The sequence below is a fragment of the Crinia signifera genome, chromosome 3, assembly GCF_055691185.1.
Source record: "Crinia signifera chromosome 3, ASM5569118v1, whole genome shotgun sequence".
NCBI lineage: Eukaryota > Metazoa > Chordata > Amphibia > Anura > Myobatrachidae > Crinia > Crinia signifera.
In genome coordinates this window covers 163605881-163630160 of record NC_139219.1, presented here as the reverse complement: position 1 = coordinate 163630160, position 24280 = coordinate 163605881, and positions in this window count along the sequence as shown.

Here is a 24280-nt window from a genome sequence, read left to right as displayed (position 1 = left end):
TCCTCTGATTTTTCTAGAAAAACATAAATTAAGTTTTTTTTTTATACGAGTCTTTCTTCACACATTATTGCTCAAATTTCTGGCGATATGACATCTGACCAAAGCTCTTTTTTTCTTCTTATGTTTTATGCAGATTAGTCTCCTGCTGGATAGATGCGATCATTCAATTTTAATGTACCTGGACAAGAGCTTGATAAGAAAAAACATTAATGTCACAAATATTATGCTCAGTACAGTAAACATCACCATACAATGTGTCACCCAAAATGTAAAAAGAAAAATAGCAGAAACAATATGTATGAATTTTTTGCTATTTTATCACTTTTTAATAATGTGCAGTTATTTTTTATGCAAATAAATGACTTTCTGGGGGACATATGCTAAGAAGGGAGTTCTATTTCACTTGGGATGTTGTTATGGGTAACCAATCAGAATCTACTTATTTATTTAGCACCTTCTAAAAGATAACAGATAGTATCTGTTCACATGGGAACTGGAACTACTGGGTACATGATATATAACTGGCACTGCTGGGAACCTCTAATTGGAACTATTGGGGACAGGGAAAAATCATTACTTGGAATTCAAATTCAGTGCATGAGATACTGTAGTATACAAACTTTGTTTCATGCTAAAATAAAATATATACAGTATGTCTATACAATCAGGGGCGGATTGGCCCGCTGGAAAACTGGGCCATTTCCCGGTGGACCGGCCCAAATCTCATTAAAAACGTGCCGGCCGCGCTCCCCCCTGGGCTGGCTGGGCCACGGGTAGTGGCCGCAGCACTTTGCCCAAATCCAAAATGGCCGCGGGAGGGCTGCTGCGCATGTGCGCACAGCACCTCCCAGGGCCTTCAAGCAGGCTCCCAGCTCCCGTTCCACCTCTGCCCGACCAGCAGAAAGAAGCAGCAGGTGAGAAGTCGCCCCCCCCCCCCCCACGCGTGTATTACATACTATCCCGCCGCAACCCCCTGCACGCGTTACATACCGCCGCCACCCCCCTGCGTGCATTACATACCGCCGCCACTCCCCCACTGCTGGGACAGATTCAAGTCCCAATCCACCCCTGTATACAATAGAAATGCAAGATACTTTAAGATAAAACAATGAAATATAAAAATATTCAGAAATATGGAATAAACCACTATTCAAAATACTTCTGGTCCCGAGCATTTTACATAAGGGATACTCAACCTCTATAATAAAAGGCTGATCCTAATCTCTGTGAGGGGAATTCCATTGTTGCTCTGTTCTACAACACTCAGCAGCCAGCACTACCATTATTGTTATTTTGTTCCATCATTTTGATTGGCTGGTAACTACAGAAATATATAATATTGTGCAAAATGTTCATATTTAATCCTAGAAAGCATTTATATTTTGAAGGATTATTTAATTTTCTTTGAATTAATCTGTTAAATGTTAGATATTTGCAGTGGTGCAAGTAGAATTTTTTTCTTGGTGGTACTGATAGCCTCCACCAAAAATGGGCGTGGCTATGTGTCATGAGGGGGCGTGGTCACACAAAGCTAGAAGAGTGACTAAATGGCATCAGGAGACAGGGAATGAGAAACAGGGAATGAGTGGGGGTGGGTTGGCTTGTGCTTACAATTGTGGAGCCTGCTCTTCATGCCGTTGGCTCCGCTGACGCCTGTCATTGTGACAGGCTAAATCAGCAGTAGCCGGTAGCTGCATACAGCACCAATCATAATGCTGGGTGGGCGGGCTGCGGATGCATTATATTTAGACTTAAAATGAAAATAGAATTGACAGTGGGGGTAAGTGGTACTGCGTACCTGCAACAAATTTCTTACAGGTACTCCGTACCACGCCGTACCCCCTTACGTGCAACACTGGATATTTGGCTACAGAAAAATAACTTTGTGCTTTCACACAGACTCTATTTTAAATAACTGGGTATGGGTCATAGGGTCTACAGTAATTAAATCAACAGCCAATAGGTCAACCACTATTGGTCGACAGGCAAAAGGTCGGCATGTGAAAAGATCAAAATGCATTTGGCTAATGTGGTAAAAAGTTTGACACACGCAGGGCCGGTGCTAGGGTGTTCGGCGCCCCCCTGCAAACTATAATTTTGCGCCCCCCCCAACTCATAAATGGATGTGCGCCAAAGAGGTGTGGTAGAGAGAGAGAGAGAGAGAGAGAGAGAGAGAGAGAGAGAGAGAGAGAGAGAGAGAGAGAGAGAGAGAGAGAGAGAGAGAGAGAGAGAGACTTAGGGCAGATAAACATATAGAGAGTGGTAGAGAGAAATGTAAAGAGATATGGATAGAAAGACTGAGAAATAGATGGAGGAAGAGAGAGAGACACGGAGAGAGAGACACATGGTGGATGAAAAGAGGAACATGGGGAAAGGCAGACATACTGTGTGTGTGTGTGTATGTATATATATATATATATATCAAAAGATAGGTGCACAAGGAGCAACATCTCCCATTTCATTGATACGTTACTCCAATCTTATGTATCAGAAAATATATCACACCTTAAAGACTCAGGCAGTCTGCTAAACAAGTTGGCAACGTTCTGTTGGGAATCCAACTACACATGGGTAACGGTAGACGTACAAGCTCTCTATTCATCAATACCCCACGAAAAAGGAATTCAAGCTGTCAAAACCATCCTTTCAAGAGACAACAGGAAAACAAAAGAAGAAATCAAACTAATACGTCCAGTATTAAGTACATTCTCACACAGAATTTTTTTGAGTTCAATGGAAAGTTCAATCTTCAAACAACAGGTACTGCGATGGGGACGAAATTCGCCCCATCATATGCCAATCTTTTAATGTAGATGTGGGAGGAACAACACCTATACAGTTCCCCCTTCCAACAGCACATCAAGTTCTACATGAGATATATCGACGATCTCATATTCATATGGAGCGGCGACACCATGAAAATTGAGGAATTCATAATGTCTCTAGATCAAAATGAGTTTAATCTCAGATTCACCCACAAAACAAGTCAAACAAGTATTGATTATTTGGATCTGGTTCTAATGGGCAACCCTGGAGAGCCAATATCGTCTAAAACTCATTTCAAAGAGGTTGATGCAAACAGCTTCATCCCTTACAACAGCCGCCACCATGTTCGGTGGAAGGATGATGTCCCATACGCCTAGTTCACAAGACTGAGAAGAAATAGTACCAACATGGAGGACTTCCAAACACAAGCACAAATGCTCGCAGGCAGATTCCTCGAGAGAGGGTACGATCCGGTGAAAATTGAAGAGGCCAAACAAAAAGCAAGTCTGAAACCAAGAGAAGAACTCCTGACAGCCAAGTCAAAAGCCATCACAAAAGCCCAGAAACTACACCAAAGACCGTTCATCACACAATACAACAAAGAGAATCATCTCATCAGAAGAGTACTCAACAAACATTGGGACATTCTAAAGAAGGATAATATTCTGGGCCCGACTCTTCCATCAAAACCCAACCTTGTGTTCAGACGAGCCAAAAACCTCAAAAGTCTGATAGCTCCCAGCACTATCAAAACCAAACTAGAACCCCCCCCCTAAGCAAACCACATTCCTTGGAAACAATATCAGATGCACTCCCTGTGGACACTGCATCTGCTACAAACATATGGAAAAACAAACTTTCAAAACCAAGATACACCAAAAGAACTACTCTTTAAAATGTTCCTTGTACCTGCAAATCTACTTATGTAATATACAGAATTATGTGTAGTTGTGGAATGATTTATATTGGCAAGACGAAAAGACAAATAAAACTAAGGATACAAGAGCACATAAGAAACATCAAGCACAAGTTAACATCACACAGCCTTCCTCGACACTTTAATGAAAAGCACAAATCCACAGTCAATAAAGAAAATTTGGTACTCTTTACCTAGTACGGCGCCCGTCGCGGGCATCGCGGGTACATTTATGTGTGGCCGCGACGCGACCGACGCGATGCCCGCGATTTCCCATTGAAACCAATGTTAAACATGGAAATCGTGTCGGTCGCGTCGCGGCCGGCCATAAATGTACCCGCGATGCCCGCGACGCGATGCTCCCGATTTCACATAGGAATCAATGTTAAAAGGCGCGATGGACCCGATTTTACTGTTAAATGCCTCAATCCACCCGATTTGGCCATAGGAATCAATGTTAAATGGGCCACAGAGCCCATTAACCCTTAAATGTCCCCCCAAATTTTTAACGCCACCCCACGATCCACGCCAACCCGAAGCGTGGCGAGCGCAGCGAGCCCGCGAGGGGCAGCGGTACGCGTCCTCCGACCTTTTCATGCCCTACTATCCACTACGGCGTGGTGTGAGAATATAATAGTGTGGCGAGCGCAGCGAGCCACCGAGCCCGAAGCGTGGCGAGCGCAGCGAGCCCGCGAGGGGCAGCGGTACGCGTCCTCCGACCTTTTCATGCCCTACTATCCACTACGGCGTGGTGTGAGAATATAATAGTGTGGCGAGCGCAGCGAGCCACCGAGCCCGAAGCGTGGCGAGCCCCGCGAGGGGACGCGGATACCTTCACAGTTATGCGCGTCCCCTCGCGGGCTTCACAGGTGTCCGTGGCGACGCGGACACCTGTGAAGCCCGCGAAGGGACGCGTCTACCTGTGAAGGTATCCGCGTGCGCTCGCCACGCTTCGGGCTCGGTGGCTCGCTGCGCTCGCCACACTATTATATTCTCACACCACGCCGTAGTGGATAGTAGGGCATGAAAAGGTCGGAGGACGCGTACCGCCGCCCCTCGCGGGCTCGCTGCGCTCGCCACGCTTCGGGTTGGCGTTTATCGTGGGTTGGCGTTAAAAATTTGGGGGGACATTTAAGGGTTAATTTGGCCTATTTGGCCCCAAATCGGGTCCATTGAGGCATTTAACAGTAAAATCGCGGTCAATCTGCCGTTTTAACATTGTTCCCTATGGGAAAATCGCGGTGATCGCGGTCATCGCGGGCATCGCGGCCATCCCGATTTACCCGCGATGACCGCGATTTTTACCCCCGACGCCCGCGATTTCAATCGTGGGCGCCGTTCTAGGTAAAGAGTACCGAAAATTTCACATTCACAATATTAGAGCACATAACTATTAACCCAAGAGGAGGAAACAGAGACTAAGATCTGTCGCGAAAAGAAACCTTCTAGATTTACTCCCTGAATGCCCTACAACCAGCAGGACTAAATGAAAATCTGGACATAGCCTCTTTCTTAGGGAAAAAGTAATTAATTTGTACGTTAACCATATCCAGCTCACATTAGAAAGGTGCATATGCAATAAAGGTGACAACGAATATTGCAATCTTGGAAACCAAAATAAAATCCAAGTTACTGTTTAAAAAGGGATAATCACAATAAATGGTCTATTCACTAATAAATCTATATGTGTACACTGATGGGTGGCACCCATTCATGCACCTATGGATTATTATATACTGGACACCTAAAAGCACTCACTTATATTAAATTAAAGATTTAGTCACTATAGACTGTATTTATCAATAGAAAAATATTCAAAGTGAATCACTGTCACAAACAACTCACTCCACAATTCACTGGAGCACCAATTCCATCACTAAGGATAGTGATTTAGTCACCTCAAATCAGTGTTTCGCCATTGTGCAATATATGATTATTTACTACAAACTATGCATAATATCTGTAATTGAAGAATGCTTGTTCCCCGTCAAATACGGAAAATGTTCAAATACGCAGAAAAAATACATGTGGATAATGTAACCAAGTCTAAATGAGTCCCACTAAAATGCACACATTGTTTAAGTTTGTTGTAATGAAATTATGTATATGTAACTAAATCTAAATCTTCCGCTTTGAAAAATATGGGTAATATCTACCAACCAGCATGGTATAACAAAGCAACATAAAGATATGTATTATCCATATGAGCAACAAATGTTGGATCAATATCCTAATCTTTCCTAATTTCCCTTAGCCAACAGGGGTATTGTGGAAACAGGCAGCAAACTAATAATCTCTCAGAATTTAGCGTGAAAAAGAAGGGGTTTGGTTGAGAGATATAGATCTATAGATATAGATATATAGAACTCCGATAGCAGCGGCACTCTGAGTCTTGTAAACTGTGAAAAAATGTGAAGTTTATTGTCTACATGTTTCGGGGTACTTCCCCGTCTTCAGAAGTACCCCGAAACATGTAGACAATAAACTTCACGTTTTTTCACCGTTTACAAGACTCAGAGTGCCGCTGCTATCGGAGTTCTATACATTGGGCAGATTACCAGCACAGGGGTTGGGATCATTTGGTCTATTGCATTATGGTCGAAAGTCATTAGGTCGAATCCATTAGGTCGACATGCTAAAAGGTCGACATGACTCTAGGTCGACATGGGACAAGGTCGACATGATTCTAGGTCGAAAGGTCATTAGTTCGACAGGTCATTAGTTCGACAAGGTCATTAGTTCGACATTGTCTATGTCGACATTCACAAGGTCGACAACGGGTTTTTCACTGTTTTTTTACCTGAATGTCAACACAGTCGACATGGACACAGTTTAAAGTGCACTGCATCCCCTCGATACGCTCGGCACACTATTTTATTCTCCCACCACGCCCTAGTGGATGGTAGGGCATGAAATACCGCCTGTCGGCACATGTTGGCTCAAAAAACAGTGAAAAACTCCATGTCGACCTTGTGAATGTCGACATAGACAATGTCGAACTATTGACCTTGTCGAACTAATGACCTTTCGAACTAGAATCATGTCGACCTTTTCCCATGTCGACCTAGTCATGTCGACCTTTTAGCATGTCGACCTAATGGATTCGACCTAATGACTGTCGACCATAATGCAGTAGACCAAATGACCGCATCATATATATATATATATATATATATATATATATATATATATATATTCAAATGGCAAGCACCCACGGGTTTTGCATCCAATAATAAGTCACTCAAACACAGGGAGTCTTCACAAGCTTTCAGGTAACAAGAACAATTTACAGATGCACAAGCTCACCTTAAATACCGAACAAAGACAGTGAAATTGGCGCCACGCAACCATGTCTCTCGGCGTGCGTTCCACCACCAGCTTCCGGGTACAGCTATCCCAGAATGTTAGTGTTTGGAGCATCAGCAACCAGTTGTCATGGAGACGCGGCGCTACATAATTACAATACAGATGCAAACGATAATTACATACATAGGAAAAAGTGTTGCTAATCGTACAATACAATCAAGGCGAAAGTAGTATTAATCTGTTTGTTCCATTGTGACTTGTCTGGATTATGCCATCCTGAATCCAGATTTCTACTTTCCGGTATTGGATTGAGAAAACGTGTATGGTTAGAAATAAGTGTGTTGCTACAGTTATTATGGATAAAGCTACTGGATTCGATTGGATGCAGGTTCCTTTATGTAAGACACTCAGTCTTTCTGAAAGTGAGACAGAGGCTATTCTGTTCAGAGAAATTTGAAGATTCCATTGGCGAGTCCACACCTGATGATATTTTTGTGCATTTGTTACGTCTTAAGAAAAAAGAAATAGACTATTTGCTGCATGGGATTACGCTCTCAGATTATGTGAGAGAGAAGAAAATCCCAAGAGGCTTCCCTGTATCCAACTCACCTACCATTGGTAGGCATAATGGCGAGTTCTGCCGCAAATGGATAGCGGTGCTAAATAAATGCTCCATAGACTTGATGACTCTTGTTGTAGAGGAATCGGCCCGGGAATTGCATTTGGTGTATGAGAAAATTAAGGACTATGAGTTAACCAACAAGCTGATCCTGCTTCAGGATAAAACTACAGATTGGGTTGAAAAATTGAATGTACAAATAACCTCTTATAAACGTGACTTGGTTGCTTTTAAAGAAAATAAAACTGGACACGGTTAACAGAGACTATTCTGAACATGCTGTTTACCGGTGGTTATCAGGCAAGCCAGATAATAGCTTTAGAAACCGTTTGTCTAAGCAACGCAGGTCACGAGATAATGATGGTCCAGATTCCAACGATGGACTAACCTCATTAGGGGATGAGGTGGTACACCCTAATTCTGGTAATAAACCCTCTTTAGGGGTAACAACCCGCCGAGGAAGGGGGCGCCCACCAAACGACCCAGGAGAGGGGGCAGACGGCACCTCCAAGCCAAAGAGAGGCAGAGCGCAAAACAAATAAATCAAGTGTTCAAATTATCCAGTCGATTATTATCAGAAGATGAATTAAGTGTGCTCAACAAAAGGGTTGAACTTTGTACCAACCAACTCATTTAATAGCTTGCACTGGAAAATTGACTTACACTATCTTCATCGCCAATTAAAATTGAGGGAGTTCTTTGGTAACAGGGAGTCTATTCAGGCTAATGACCCAGTACCCTGTTCATCTTATCCTGTGACCAAGATATTCCGCAATAAGTCTAATTTTAAACCCATGTCGCATAATGTAGCCATTGCAGGCTACATCAAAGCGCTGGATGCACAGGTGTTGGCATCCCAGAAGGAACCATCAAATCACAGAAATAATTTTTGTAAAACTGAGTGGCAAGCCTTCAAAGACCTGAATGGTTATAAGGACATTGTTATCAGGTCTGCAGATAAGGGGGGTGGGGTGGTGCTAACCATTACTGCAATGAAATCGACATGCAATTATCTGACACCAATGTGTATTTGAGATTGGCACATGATCCGACTGATGTGTATATGAAAGTACGGATTCTTACCGGTTAATACGCTTTCCTCTACTCCACCATGGCAGCTGAACTATGGGTTTTTCCCCTCATTAGGTAGATCTGGAAAGGAAAAAAAGACACAACACTGCCCCTATATAAGGACCGCCCCTACTGAGGCTCAGTGTCTTAATTATCAGCGAGTATACACTTTTAACATAACGTAACATAACGTACTTATATTGCTTCATATATCCCAAGGGAGGGAATAATGCTGCCATGGTGGAGTAGAGGAAAGCGTATTAACCAGTAAGAATCCGTACTTTCCTCTACCTCCCCATGGCAGCTGAACTATGGGTAATACCATAGCAGTATAAAAGAATTTTTTTTTGGGTGGGACCATAATTAGAAAGAAAGAATAATACCTCTTAGAAGGATACAGGTTGTAATCACCTATATGTAAGTCCACTTTATTTAATTAGTGCTTTTTCCCTTTAAGAGGGGAGCTTAGCGTAATCCTTAGATTACTGCGCTTAGTATCTTCCTGCCCAGTTTTGCATCACTGGAGGACTCGATATCCAAGCTATAATGTCTGGAAAAGGTGTGTGCTGAGGCCCAACAGGCTGCTGGAATTCTTCCAGGGACGCTGCCCCTTCTCTAGCCCAGGAAGATCCTACTGCTCTAGTAGAGTGAGCCTTTAAGCTTTGTGGTACTTCCTTATTGCTCATCTTATATGCCTCCGCTATGCATGTCTTGATCCATCTAGCGATGGTTGCTTTTGAGGCTCCGAGACCCTTGTTTTTGCCTTCTGTCACCACGAAGAGCCTTTTTGTCTTCCTCCAGTCCCCTACTCTTTGTAGGTAGATAGTTAATGCTCTTTTAACATCGAGTTTGTGGAACCTTTGCTCTTTCTCGTTTACTGGTTTTGCGCAAAAAGACAGTAGCACTATTTCCTGGTTGATGTGAAAGGAGGATACCACCTTGGGCAAGAAGTGTGGATTTGTCCTTAGGACGACCTTGTTTTCATAAAAGTTTAGAAATGGTTCTTCTGCCCACAGGGCTTGTAGCTCCGACACTCTCCTTATAGATGTTACCGCCACCAGGAATGCCACCTTAGCTGTTAGCCACTTGATCGGTACCTCCTCAAGAGGCTCGAAGGGACTTTCTGTTAGGGCGTTTAGTACAAGATTAAGGTCCCAGGGTGTAGTTGGGCTACGGAACGGTTGTCTTATCCTTTTGGATGCTTGTATGAACCTTTGCACATATTTATCCTCTGCAATTTTCCTGTCTAGTATAGCCCCAAGTGCGGATACCTGGACTTTTAATGTACTAACTGATAGCTTCTTGTCTAGGCCTGATTGCAAGAACTCTAGCACTGTTGGTATGGCTTTATAATTCTTTTTCTTAGTTTTACAGAATTGTATATATGTTCTCCAGATTCTGTAATATGTACCTGAGGTTGAACTCTTTCTAGCCTTTAGAAGTGTTCTTACTACTTTTGAGGAGAAACCTTTATTTACCAGAGTTCTGGTTTCAGCAGCCACGCCGCTAGGTTCCAGTTTCTGGGCTGTTGTTGCACGTATTTTCCCTGCCTCAGCAGGTCTTCCCGGTTTGGCAGTCTCCAGGGCCCTGCTACTGCCATCCTGACCAGTTTCTGGAACCAAGCCCTTCTTGGCCATGTGGGTACAATGACTATCACCATTGCCTTCTCCCTCTGTATCTTGTTCAATAATCTGGAAATGACCGGGAATGGCGGAAAGGCATACATCAGACCTTGTTCCCATTGATTTGTTAGTGCGTCTGTCCCCCAGGACTCCTTTTCCCAGTGTCTGGAAATGAACTTCGTCACTTTCCTGTTGTTTCTGGTTGCCATAAGGTCTATTTCTGGGTAGCCCCACATCTGGGCTATCTCCTCGAATATTCCTTCGGATAATCCCCACTCTCCTGGCTTTATCTGCCTCCTGCTTAGGGCGTCTGCGCACTGGTTCCTTTGTCCTGCAATGAACACTGCTGAGAGACTTTTCGTCCAGACTTCTGCCCAGTTCAGTACTTGGGCCGCTGCTGTCATCATTGGTCTGCTTTTTGTACCTCCCTGTTTGTTGAGGTATGCCACCACCACCAGGTTGTCTGTTCTGATTACTACATCTCTCTGGTACAGCCGGGATTGAAAATGTAGACACGCTTCCTTCACTGCGTTCATCTCCCTGATATTTGAGTGAAGCATTCCTTCCTGTCTTTTCCACTTTCCTTGGGCTGCTGCTCCTTGGCATACTGCCCCCCAGCCTGACATGCTGGCGTCGGTCGTCACCAGCACCTGTTCCCCTGTGGTGAAGGACTTTCCTTGTCCTAATCTTCCTTTTGTCACCCACCAGAGCAGGTCTTGTTTGGCCCTTTTTGATAAGAGAATCCTTTGTGTTGTTTTCTTGCTGTCTCCATCCCATTGGGACAGAAAACAGTTATGTATGCTTCTTGTATGAAGCCTTGCCCAATTTATTGTGTCGGACGCTGCTGACATGAGGCCCAGTAGTCTTGTCTTAAGCAGTCTGCTGACCGGACTACTCTTCTTGTCAAGAAGTAATTTATTTCTTGCCTTAGCTTTGCTATTCTCTCCTGAGTCAACACTGCTTTCATTGTTCTTGAGTCTATGATGACTCCCAGGTACTTTACTGCTGTTGTGGGTTGAAGCTGACTTTTCTTTAGATTTATAATCCAGCCATGTTCTTGGAGAAACTCCATTACCCTGCTCGTGTGCCTTAAAGCTTGCTCCTCTGACCGTGCCATTACTAGCAAGTCGTCTAGATACGCCCAGACTGTTAAGCCTTCCTCTCTGAGCTTTGCCACGAGCACAACCAGGACCTTGGTGAACGTCCTTGGCGAGGTTGACAGTCCTAACGGCAGTGCCGTGAATTGATAGGTTACGCCTGATATTCGAAATCTTAGGAATCTTTGGTGCTCTGAGTAAATTGGTATGTGCAGGTAGGCATCCTTCAGGTCTATTGTAGTCAAAAAAGCGTTTCTTTTTATGTCCGGGAGTATTGTCCTGAGGGACTCCATCCTGAAATTTTTTGCTGCTACATATACATTCAGCCTTCTCAGGTCCAGTATGGTTCTGAATCCTCCTGATTGCTTCTTGACTACGAAGAACCTTGATTGCCATCCTGTCATCTCTTGTCCTTTGGGGATCGTCACCACGACTCCTTGCGTTATCATCTCTTGTAGGCTTTGTTTTAAAGCCAGTCTTTCTTCTTTGTTCTTTGGTATAGGTGAATCTTCCAGCCATACCCCAGGGTTCCGTACAAATTCTATTTTGTACCCTGACGATATGACCTCCGTCACCCATCTGTCCTTTGTAGATCGGGCCCAGACTGAGTGGAACTTCTTCAGCCTGCCCCCGACCTTCTCCTTGGCGTCATTGTGTTTGCCGGAATCCGAACCTTCCCTCTCTGCCCCTTTGGCCATGAAAGGAACTTCTTCCTCCAGACCAGGGTCTTCTGTACCCTCTGCCCGGTCTATATGTCCTCACCTCCTTGAAGTCTTGGGACTGAAATTTCTGAGATTTGTTAGGTGTCTTCTTAAAGCCTCTGTCCTGGGGAAGCCACACTGATTTCCCCCCCGTGGTTTTTCGATATGATATCATCTAGATTCTTCCCAAATAGGTAATTACCCTGAAACTGGAGTGATACCAGTTTGTTTTTAGATTGTGCATCCGCCGACCATGGTTTCAGCCACAATGCTCTCCTGGTAACAGTGGTGCTTGCATTTGTTCTGGCCGCCAGCCTAACCGCATCCAGGGATGCATCGCATATGAACTCAACGGCAACTTGCACGTTCTGAATTATTTTGAGGAGTTCTGACCTCTTTACACCATCCAGTAAGTCGGACTCTAGGTCCTGGCACCAGGACCTCAGTACTCTCGAGGTCACCGCTATTGCCGAGGAGGCTTTAATAGAAGCACCAGACGTGACGTGCTGCTTACGCAGGCTCATTTCCATTTTTCTCTCCATTGCGTCCTTAAACACGTTGGCGTCTTCTAGGGGTAAAGTGGTTTTTCTCGATAATCTAGCGATGGCGGAGTCCACCTTGGGAGCCACCTCCCACTTCTTCACCTGCTCCGTGTCAAATGGGTACATCTTGTTGACTCAGTGGTACGGCTATTTTTTTATCTGGGCTAGCCCACTTCTCCTCCACTATGTCCTGTAGTGGTTTAGATAGAGGGAATGATTTAGGTTTTTTCTTTTTATCCTTAAAAAGGAGGTCCTGTAATTTCCCTTCTTCCTGAGGATCCTCAATGTTGAGTGATTAATTTATCAGGATAAGAAGGTTGTTAAGGAGATCTGGATTAAAGTCCAGCTCCGCTTTCTCCTGGGTTACTTCCCCTTCTTCCACTTCCTCAGGTAAGTCAGGGGCAGGACCTTCCCCTGGGTCAGAGTCCTCAGATAGTGTGTCTCTAGGCCTTTTATGTGACACCTTCTTCAAATCCTCCTTTGTAACAAAGGTCCGCCATTTGATGAGGCCAGTCCGCCATTTGATCTGGCCTCATTATAGGTTTTTTTTTGCAATTTTCACACACTGCACTTTTCCATTTTTCTGGCAGAGGTGCATCACACACAGAGCATTTAGCAACATGCAATTTTTTGTGCTTTTGCTTAATTTCAAGCTTCTCTTTACTTGACTCTGACCTGCAATGAACAATAATCCCATTCAGAAACTAAGACATTTACCATGCACTTTACTGACATTTTCTTCCTGGCTTACCCCGATTTTGCTTGCCGCTTCCTATCTTCCTCCATTGCTGCAGAGTCACTGTCAGCACAAATAAGCTAATTAGGAATGTACTGGGTATAACAATAAATGAATATCACTCCAGCAGCAGCGCTGCATTGTGGAGTCTTACCCGGTATCTGTCTGGCTCAGGGATCTCAGCAGCGTTTCTGTCAAGCTGCGCCACCATTTTAAGTGCTGGCGTCCTTCCCCTATGCTGTCAGAGGCCTCGCGCCTCCTGACGATGTCAGACGCCATCCCGCGCGCCCACATGTGACCAGCGTGATGATGTCAGACGCCGCATCTGACGTCGCGTCTGACGTCGCCCCCGGCCGTTTGAAGCTGTAGTAGCGCCTCCTGAAGTTAAGGATCCCCGGCAGGAGGGAGCATGGTACAGATAGGAGGGAATGCGACGTCCGGGGATTAATGCCGGCTACCAAGCGCTCATACGCAGAGCCCCGGAGGGCAAGGTACACCCTGTTTTTTTTTTATTATTAGTCCCACAACTGCACTGGGTAGAGGGTTTTGCCAGACAGGTGTCCCTACTACACTAGGTAGCGGGTAGCCTCTAATTGCCTAAACCCCTGGCTGCACTAGGCAGTGGGGAAGGCTGCAGCAGCCTCAGGGTAAGCCTCCTCTACCTGGAAAAGAAAAAAAGACACTGAGCCTCAGTAGGGGCGGTCCTTATATAGGGGCAGTGTTGTGTCTTTTTCCTTTCCAGATCTACCTAATGAGGGGGAAAACCCATAGTTCAGCTGCCATGGGGAGGTAGAGGAAAGAAGTATTTAAGATCATCGATTCTGCTGTTAAGGACCTTGTTAATTCTAAAGAAGTTGGTGATTTTCTTAAAGTGCCACAGCCTAGGGTTCCCATCCTGTACACACTGCCAAAAATTCATAAACGGCTGATTAATCCACCTGGGCGCCCTATAATTTCTGCAAAGGGTTCCCTGTTTAGTAATATCGCAGAATATTTGGATGCATTTTTACAGCCGTGTGTACAGGATGGAGAGACCTACCTCCGTGATACTACTGATTTGCTAAATGAATTGGGTGGGCTTGGTAATGTCCCTGGTGGCACTTGGTTGTGCACCATGGACATTACCAGTCTCTACACCAATATACCTCATGAAGGAAATCTGTCTGCTGTCAGAAAGTTGCTGCAGGGTAATTGTCCAGGGTACGATAAACCTGACTTGAGCTTTTTTCTCTCATTTTTACATTTGGTTTTGACTCACAATTATTTTTACTTTAATAAGAAATACTATTTGCAAGTAAGCGGGTGTGCAATGGGATCTCCCGTGGCACCCGCTTACGCAAATACGTATATGGTGGACATCGAGCGAGAATTTTTCTTTAAATCGAGCAGTGAGAGATAAAGTACTATTTTATCGTAGGTACATTGACGATGTCCTCTTGTTCTGGCAGGGACGTTCAGAGGACTTTGTCACACTGATGGAATCCATCAATAGTCAGGATTGTCCTATTAAGTTTACATTTGAAACGAGTCTTGAAGAAATTGCTTATCTTGACGTGAAAATTATGGTGAATGATGGACATATTACAACTATGTTATACATCAAAGTCACAGATAGAAATAGTGTCCTGAGAGCCGAAAGCCACCATCCGCCGGCCACTATTCGTGGCCTACCTTACTCACAATTCCTGCGTGCCAAACGCATCACTAGTGATCCTGTTATGTTAGACTCCACCCTTAATGTAATAACATATTAATTTAAGCAGCGGGGATATCCGGATCAAATACTCAACGTGGCCCGTACCAAAATAGGGGGTATCACTAGAGAGGAATCCCTGACACACTCTCTCAAAAAGAGAGTGAGTCTAAACCAGGTGAATGCATTCACTGGGTGCAAAATTTCTCTAAAGCCCAGAAAGATGTCTCCTATTGGAGCAAAATATTATGGCCGATAGTACAGAATGAGAAGGATTTAAAGGGCATGAAACATACTTAAATAATGCCTTGCTATAAAAAAGGCAAGAGCATACGCGACTGGTTGGTTCACACAGATGTTAGTGAACACGGTGCTGCTGATGTAAGAGTTAGAAAGCGTGAACCAGGATGTTTTAAGTGTATCGGCTGTACTACATGCCGACACATGGTAGCCACCAAATATTTTTTTCACCCTCATACAGGTAGGAAATACAGCATTAGGCACGCACTAACATGTAGCACGGCGTTCGTGGTCTACATGGTTAAATGCCCATGTGGGCTATGCTACATCGGCAAAACCATCCACCCCTTTAAGGAGCGGATGGCAATGCACCGTACATCGATTAGAGCTGCAGTGTCTGGCAAGCCTTTTGACCAGCCTCTTGCCAGACACTTCGCGGAAATGAAACACAGTCTTTCTAATTTTAAACATACTATCATTGACCATGTCCCTGAGAGTAAGCGACGAGGTGATAGGCATAAGACGTTATTACAACTTGAATCTAAGTGGATCCACATTCTTGACACTGTAAAGCTGAAAGGCCTTAATGATCCCTTTAACCTGAATGTCTTTTTATAAAAAAAGAGATCCTTCGCCTTATCTCGTATCCATTGTTCTATATATGGCCATTTATTTGCTATACTATTCTATTAATGCTACTTTCGCCTTGATTGTATTATTGTACGATTAGCAACACTGTTTCCTATGTATGTAATTTTCGTTTGCATCTGTATTGTAATTATGTAGCGCCGCGTCTCCATGACAACCGGGTGCGGACACTCCAAACACTAAGCATTCTGGGATAGCTGTACCCGGAAGCTGGTGGTGGAACGCACGCCGGGAGACATGGTTGCGTGGCGCCAATTTCACAGTCTTTGTCCAGTATTTAAGGTGAGCTTGTGTATCTGTATATTGTTCTGGTTACCTGACGAAGGGCGAAATAAAGCCTGAAAGCTTGTGAAGACTCCCTGTGTTTGAGTGACTTATTATTGGATGCAAAACCTGTGGGTGCTCGCCGTTGGATTTCCTATTACTTACTTTGTGGCTGGAACCACCACGGTATATATCTTGAGATATCTCTATCTATAGAGATAGAGATATCTATAGAGATATCTATAGAGATAGAGATATCTATAGAGATAGAGATATCTATAGAGATAGAGATATCTATAGAGATAGAGATATCTATAGAGATAGAGATATCTATAGAGATAGAGATAGAGATATCTATAGAGATAGAGATAGAGATAGAGATAGAGATAGAGATAGAGATATATATATATCTTCCCTATAGGTGTTGGATGTCTCTTAATAAGACCCATTCTTACTCATCTGTACAAGTTTTTGGATGAACTTAACTTCTGCCTTGATATAGGAGGTATTTAATTAGAGCTCTCACAAAGTTTTTCGCGCACATTTTAGTGTACATTACCAGCACTCCATTAACAGCTCTCAAAGTTGATAAAGGAGATCGGAGCACATATTAACCCATATTAGGGTTTCCTGGAGTAAGTGTCTCCACATTAACAATTTCTATTTCAAAGACACAAAAAAAATCTGTTCCCCTGATGAAGTCTGTCTAGACTTCGTTGGGTCGTTTCTGTTCACTGCTGTTTCTACCTGGTACAACTTGATGAAGGAGAGAATAAAAGTATTTAAAGACTACCTTTGACTGCTTCACTGAATATCGGACTACCATATTTATGGACATTATTATTTCTTAATCATAAGCGACATTCCACAACTGGGTGTCATATTGTTGTAGGGTGGTCCCCTGACCCTCTGGGGACATTGTGGTAATAGGCTGCCGACCATTTGTTTTTTATCAGAGTGATTTGAGCATAGAGCGCGAGGTGGAATATATATATATCCAGGGTAACGGACGACACTCTAAATTCATATCCATTTGTGCTGGGGTGTTCACTCAAAAATATCCTTTTTGGTTAGAAAAGAATATCCAAATGTAAACATGGGTACAGAAGGAGGCCACTCTCAAGACTGAAGTTTCACAGCATGCTTATTTATTTAATTACGCTGCCACATCACGGGTCAACGTTCTGACTCCAGGCGGAGCCTTTGTCAAGACTTAATGACAGCCAAAATTTTTACAATCAGTGAGAAGACACCTACAATAAATACATAAAAAATATACATGTAAACAAGACCTATACAAAATACATACAAATAGCAAACAGAGGACATGCCTATCAGACCATGGATGGGTACAGTATTCTATCATAAATCAGGGTACTCTTTACTTAGAAGGGCGCCCATCTCGGCCATCTCGGGCATTGAATGCACTAAAAAATCAGGTGCGATGCGACAGACGAGATGCCCGAGATTTCCCATAGGGAACAATGTTAAATGTCTCAATTGACCCGATTTTCCTGTTCAATGCCTCAATTGACCCAATTTTTCCATAGGAAACAATGTTAAATGGGCCACAGAGGCCAAATAGGCACCCTGAAGTGAATAATGGCCACCCGAATTGTTAACGCCACCCCACGATCAACGTCAACCCGAAGCGTGGCGAGCGCAGCGAGCCCGCGAGGGGCGGCGGTACGCGTCCTACGACCTTTTCATACCCCCACTATCCACATCGGCGTGGAGTTGAGAATAGAAAGTGTGGCGAGCGCAGCGAGCCACCGAGCCCGAAGCGTGGCGAGCGCAGCGAGCCCCGCGAGGGGACGCGGATACCTTCACAGGTATCCACGTCCCCTCGCGGGCTTCACAGCTGTCCGCGTACCCTCGCGGGGCTCACTGCGCTCGCCTCGCTTCGGGCTCGGTGGCTCGCTGCGCTCGCCACACTTTCTATTCTCAACTCCACGCCGACGTGGATAGTGGGGGTATGAAAAGGTCGTAGGACGCGTACCGCTGCGCTCGCCACGCATCGGGTTGACGTTGATCGTGGGGTGGCGTTAACAATTCGGGTGGCCATTATACACTTCAGGGTGCCTATTTGGCCTCTGTGGCCCATTTAACATTGTTTCCTATGGAAAAATCGGGTCAATTGAGGCATTGAACAGGAAAATTGGGTCAATTGAGACATTTAACATTGTTCCCTATGGGAAATCTCGGGCATCTCGTCGGTTGATCGCACCCGATTTTTTAGTGCATTCAATGCCCGAGATGGCCGAGATTTTTTACTAACGATGCCCACGATCAAAATCGTGGGCGCCCTTCTAAGTAAAGAGTACCTAAATCAGTTTATATATATATATAGAATAAACTAGTATCCCACATCTATCTCCATAACATGCTTAATATTAGACACTATAGTTCAGAGTGGTATCTCACTCGTCATTCCTTACTCTATACTCCTACCAATCAATGCAAAAAACATGCAGCAAGGACTTAGAGAGGAACACATGCAGCAAATCGTCTATCAGCAGTTAATCAGCACTACATACCTCACGGTGCCAGACTCGGTAACACGCCATATTGCACGTGCAGATGCCGCGTATCTAGATTGAGCATATAGGCCATTATTTATTCCATCACAAGGCGCCTCCAGCACGTCAGATGGAACGCATTCACGTGATTGTTGGAACGCACACGCTTCCTGGTGCGGTCATGTGTTTTGTCTTTATCTCAGTGGTTCCCTTAGCTATACATGGGCGTCACTTAGAATGCACCGCCATCTTGGTGGAATGCATTACATTTCCTATCAGGAATCTTCGTGGGGATATTATTTAGATTTTAAACTCCTTTTGCACAATCAGCAATCTTTTTTTGTTTGAATAATGAGGTGCACACCACCGGTTCCAGAGGTATCTTGTTGCTGAAATTGGTGGCTCTGAGTACCACGGTGTGTCCGCAATGCAACAGACACGCACACACACTCTTCAACTTATTATATAGAAGATCCAAGAGACCAGCACTCAGGTCTTGCAACTAAATGCCCCAGTGTACTGGCTCCGTTGCCCTCTGGCAAGAGGGGATGAGGCCTCAGCAGTATGTAGCAAACAAAAATAAGCGGAACTCGGAGACTTCAGAAGAGGTTGTAGTGAAAAGGATATTTAATCCACTTGCATGAAGGACAACGTTTCGGAGCTCAAAGCTCAATATCCTTTTCACTACAACCTCTTCTGAAGTCTCCGAGTGCCACTTATTTTTGTTTGAGAAGATAGATAGATAGATAGATAGATAGATAGATAGAGAAATTCAGTTGTGCTTCCAAGGGTGAACACAAAAAAAATATATACGTCACTTGTCCCCGGATCTGAGGGGCGGCTGCCGTATTCTCTGATGACTTATTAGGTGATTTAATTATGTAGGTCTGGAAAAGTGGGGGAGCGAATCAGGTGCCCAATAGTGTATAATAAGTGATATTTAGTTATTTAGAATAATAAGGATGTGCGTACCAAATTAATAATTTAAAGGGTATCTGTACTTGAGGTACTTCCTCTGTGGATGAGAAGAATATTGCAGTGTAGACTCAAGTGTTGTTTACAGGCTACTCATGGTTGGTGTCCAAAAAAAGACAAAAAAAAATACTATCACATATACTGTATATGTACAGTAAGTTTATAAAAGTACAATTAAGTAAAGACCATATCTTTGAAACATAGGTTGGGACATACCTGTATTACAAAATATATATATAAGGAGTGGCTGAATTAAAAACAAATATAAAAATACTGACAGAAGTACTTAACTTCTTAAAATATGTCCATTAAGTCCAAAGCACTGAATAGCAGTGCCAATAGGGACTTTCTCCTGTGCAGGCTAACATTGTAACGTTATACAGTACACCATACAGGCAAGAGTCTGACTTATTTGCAGTTTATGCCCATTAAAAGGGAAATGCTGCAGAGCCATGACCGGAAATGCTGCAGAGCCATGACCGGCAACAGGAGCTGTCAAAGCCACATGGGGAGTTCCAACTTCTCATGGATGGAGGGGGAGCTGCTATCACTGCCTGGATGGAGGGGGAGCTGCTATTACTGCCTGGATGGAGGGGGAGCTGCTATTACTGCCTGGATGGAGGGGGAGCAGCTAGCACTGCCTGGATGGAGGGGGAGCAGCTAGCACTGCCTGCCTGGGGGTTTCTCTACAGCTCCTATGTATCGCAGCTGCATAGTGATGCATAGTACAGAGGACGGGCTGGCTGGTCAGCTGTTTACAACTATGGCAGGGTACATGAGCAGAACAGAGAGAGCGCCTATTCAGGCCTGCGCCTACCTGCTTTGCATAAGCTGCTGAGCTGGTAGCGCCAGCCTGGGGCACACGCAATAGCCAACATGGAAGATGTCAACATGAGTTTTCTTGACATGTTTTTTTGTGTCTGTGTGGATAGTTAAGTATGAAAAACCCAAACACACTGGAAGCACTGCGCTAATTTAATTCTCGTACCTTAGGCTGAAGAACATGCACCAATAATGATAATAAAAAATATTATTTATTTAGTACATATAATATAAAGGTAAGTTTTTTGATGCATGCCAACCTTTTTCAGATGTGAACCTTTTGCCTGTTGATCAATAGTGGTCGGTCTATCGACCTCATACATATGAATAAAGCAAGTCCTAAAACAAAGGGCTTCATTATATAACAAATACAATACATTTACTTTATAGGCTAGGCATAGGTTTAAAAACAACAACTGGATAATAGACATATTTGTCGCTTACTATTAAGGAATTACTGTAACAATTGTATGACATGAAGCATATTGACTACCAGCTGCCACTAAGAGCATTGTTCAATAATAAGTTGCCAGAGGCATCATGTGAAGAAGATGTCAAAACTAATCATTCTTAAAAAAAAGTAATGGTGTTTAATATAAATTATGTTTAATGTGACTTTTTACCAGATATAGATATTTATACAGTATATCAAAAGAAAACAATCTGATCATTTTTCTTTAAATACAATTGTATTTCTTTGATCAGATAAGATTATTGTTAATATTTTTAATACATCTTCTGTTACAGACAATATAAATAAACTAACAGGATTTCCTGCTATACAGTATGATATTCAGTTATGTTCTAGCTACAGGCACAATAATAACTGTGCACAAAAGTGATATTTATTTATTCGAAGAATAATGATTTAGGAGTCAACACCACTTGTCAGGATTTACAAGGCCTTCTGGGGTCTGTAAATTATTTATCAAGTAAAACCGCTTCATCTATATGCAGCCATTGACTACAGCTCCTCATACATTCATACGGCAGATGTCACTTGCATTTTAGATGGATGAAAAATCTGTGACCCTATTCAAATTCTGGGTGGATGTTGTAATTTTCTTGTAATAGCTTGTGTACAACTAATTTACAATACTTTTCATAGAAAAAAAAATCTGTAATCTCTGTAAATTAGTTGTACACAATATATACTGACCTTAATGTGCAACAGCTAATTGAAGTATTGGTCAACCAAATGCAAAACCAGAAGAAATTATAGCAATCAAGATTGATCCATTGTTAAGGACAGTAGGCTGTGTAAGGAACATAATCACTGATGAACTCAATTTCGTTAATCAAAGAAAAGATAAATGTACATTTAGAATCTCTTCATCTATTGAACATTTTTCAATTATATGATCTTGTTTAAAATAAAGTTAGGTACTTCCTCATCTTCACGGCCACCGCGTACACTATGGAACTTATGTAGTGTACGGCGCACCACCCTAGGCTCATGCCACCCTCTATTAAATTCAGTAAAGGGCCCAAAGCGTGGCGAGTGAATCAAGCCCATGAGGGGCCGATTATGCTATTCTGGAAGCCGCTAAGGTAACTGGCGTAAGCTGTGCCTGCAAAGATGAGGAAGTACCTAAAGTTGTTTTAAATTTAACATAGGAAAGGAAAGTACCTACACAGTTTACCATTTTTATATTGTATGAATATTTGCATGATATCATTTAATCTAAAGAGGCTTACAGCCATGCAGCCCTAGCATGCAGCATCTGCCAACCAAGTTTTCATTAAAACAAACATATATGAGTTTTTAGAAGTGAGACATGTTGACCATAGCAACCAATCCGATTCTAGGTGCTGTCACGTTTCGTGAAGCACCAGCTGGAGTGTAACGGAGGCTGGGTGCTTTAATATAAGGTTATTGCATTAACAACAGGTGGGAGTGAAGCAATGAGATAAAGTAAAACCTTATTTAATGAAGATACGGTGGTACAGATTGTAATAATGGCACAATAATAACACTGTAGTTTTTGGTATGATAAAAGTCAATGATATGCAATACTTTATTGAAGGAGTTGAAGATGCTTAGTAATTGAAAGAAGTATTGAAGAATGGTTTAAGAATTGGATGATGACTTGAATGAAGATTGGATGATTGTAATAATAATTGGATGGTTGAATGAAGATTGGATGATTGGAAGAATAATTGGATGATTATATGAAGATTGGATGAATAATTGGATGGTTGGGTAAAGAATTGAAGGTACTTGTGAGTTATCCGGGCGTCCGATTTTTAAATCGGGTCGGATCGGGACATCGCATCGCATCGCATGCGACCATCGGATGCGATGCGATGACCCGATTTTTCCATAGGAATCAATGTTAAAATGGACTGAGTCCATTTTAACATGGAATTCAATGGGAAAAAGGGTCCTTTTCATACCCCTACTATCCAAGTGGGCATGGAGTTGGATATAAACCTGTGGCGAGCGTAGCGAGCCACCGAGCCCGAAGCGTGGCGAGCGTAGCGAGCCCCGCGAGGGGACACGGAATACCGTTCGCTCGCCACGCTTCGGGCTCGGTGGCTCGCTACGCTCGCCACAGGTTTATATCCAACTCCATGCCCACTTGGATAGTAGGGGTATGAAAAGGACCCCTTTTTCCATAGGAATCATTTTAACATTGATTCCTATGGAAAAATCGGGTCATCGCATCCGATGGTCGCATGCGATGCGATGCTATATCGCATCGCATCTGATTGTATGCCTTAACTTAAGGCATACAATCAAAAAATCGGACGCCCGGATAACTCACAAGTACCGAATTGAAGAATAGGACGAGGAAATAATGATGAAGTCCGAGTGGCCTTGCTGAATAGGATCGTGGCTGCAGAACCAGAAGTAACCATGGAGAATAACCATCAAAAGTGAGGAGAAAGATAATACCCCTTTGGGGGGCTAACCTTATCCAGTCCGTTAAGGCGGCAGCAGGTTCCGTGGTACACAGGTAGAGCAGTGAGATGATCAGCAGGAGTAGAGGATGACTTCACCAGAGGAACTGTAGGAAATGCTACAGACAGCCAGGAGTGAGCAATGATGCATAGGGATGGACATCATTGTACTGACTGCTGGTCTTGCCCGGCAAGTCAGTACTTGAAGGGTGAGCTGTGCGGTGATTGGATGGCTGTTTGACAACACTAGGTGGAGCCACGCAGTATAGACTGACGGATCCTAAAACATGTCCGCCGTCAGTGGAGGCGACGGAAACGGTGGGGATTGCGCGCACATGCGCTGCTGCCGGCGATTCCAGCCAAAGACCAAACCAAACACAGACCTCTCATAATAATAATAATAATAATAATGATATTTATATAGCACTTTTCTCCCAATAGGACTCAAAGTGCTTCACACATTGTCTTTACAGCTCAAAATACAAAACAAGCTTAACAGTGGATGTCAGTGAAATGTTTGAGTAAATAAGTATGTCTTTAGTCTATTTTTAAAGGATTCTATAGTGGGCGCTTCTCGCACTGTGCGAGGAAGAGAGTTCCACAGAGTTGGAGCAGCAAAGTTGAAAGCTCGACCCCCAGATGAATTCAGGGAGATTCTGGGTACTGTTAGTAGTCCTTCTTCAGTGGATCAGCAGCTGTTGCAGGTACCTTGGGCCCTGGTCATGTAGGGCCTTGAAAGTGAGTAAGCCAATCTTGAAAACGATTCGCCATTTTACAGGTAGCCAGTGAAGGGCGTAGAGAATGGGAGTTATGTGGCAGGAGCGGGGCTGGTTAGTTAA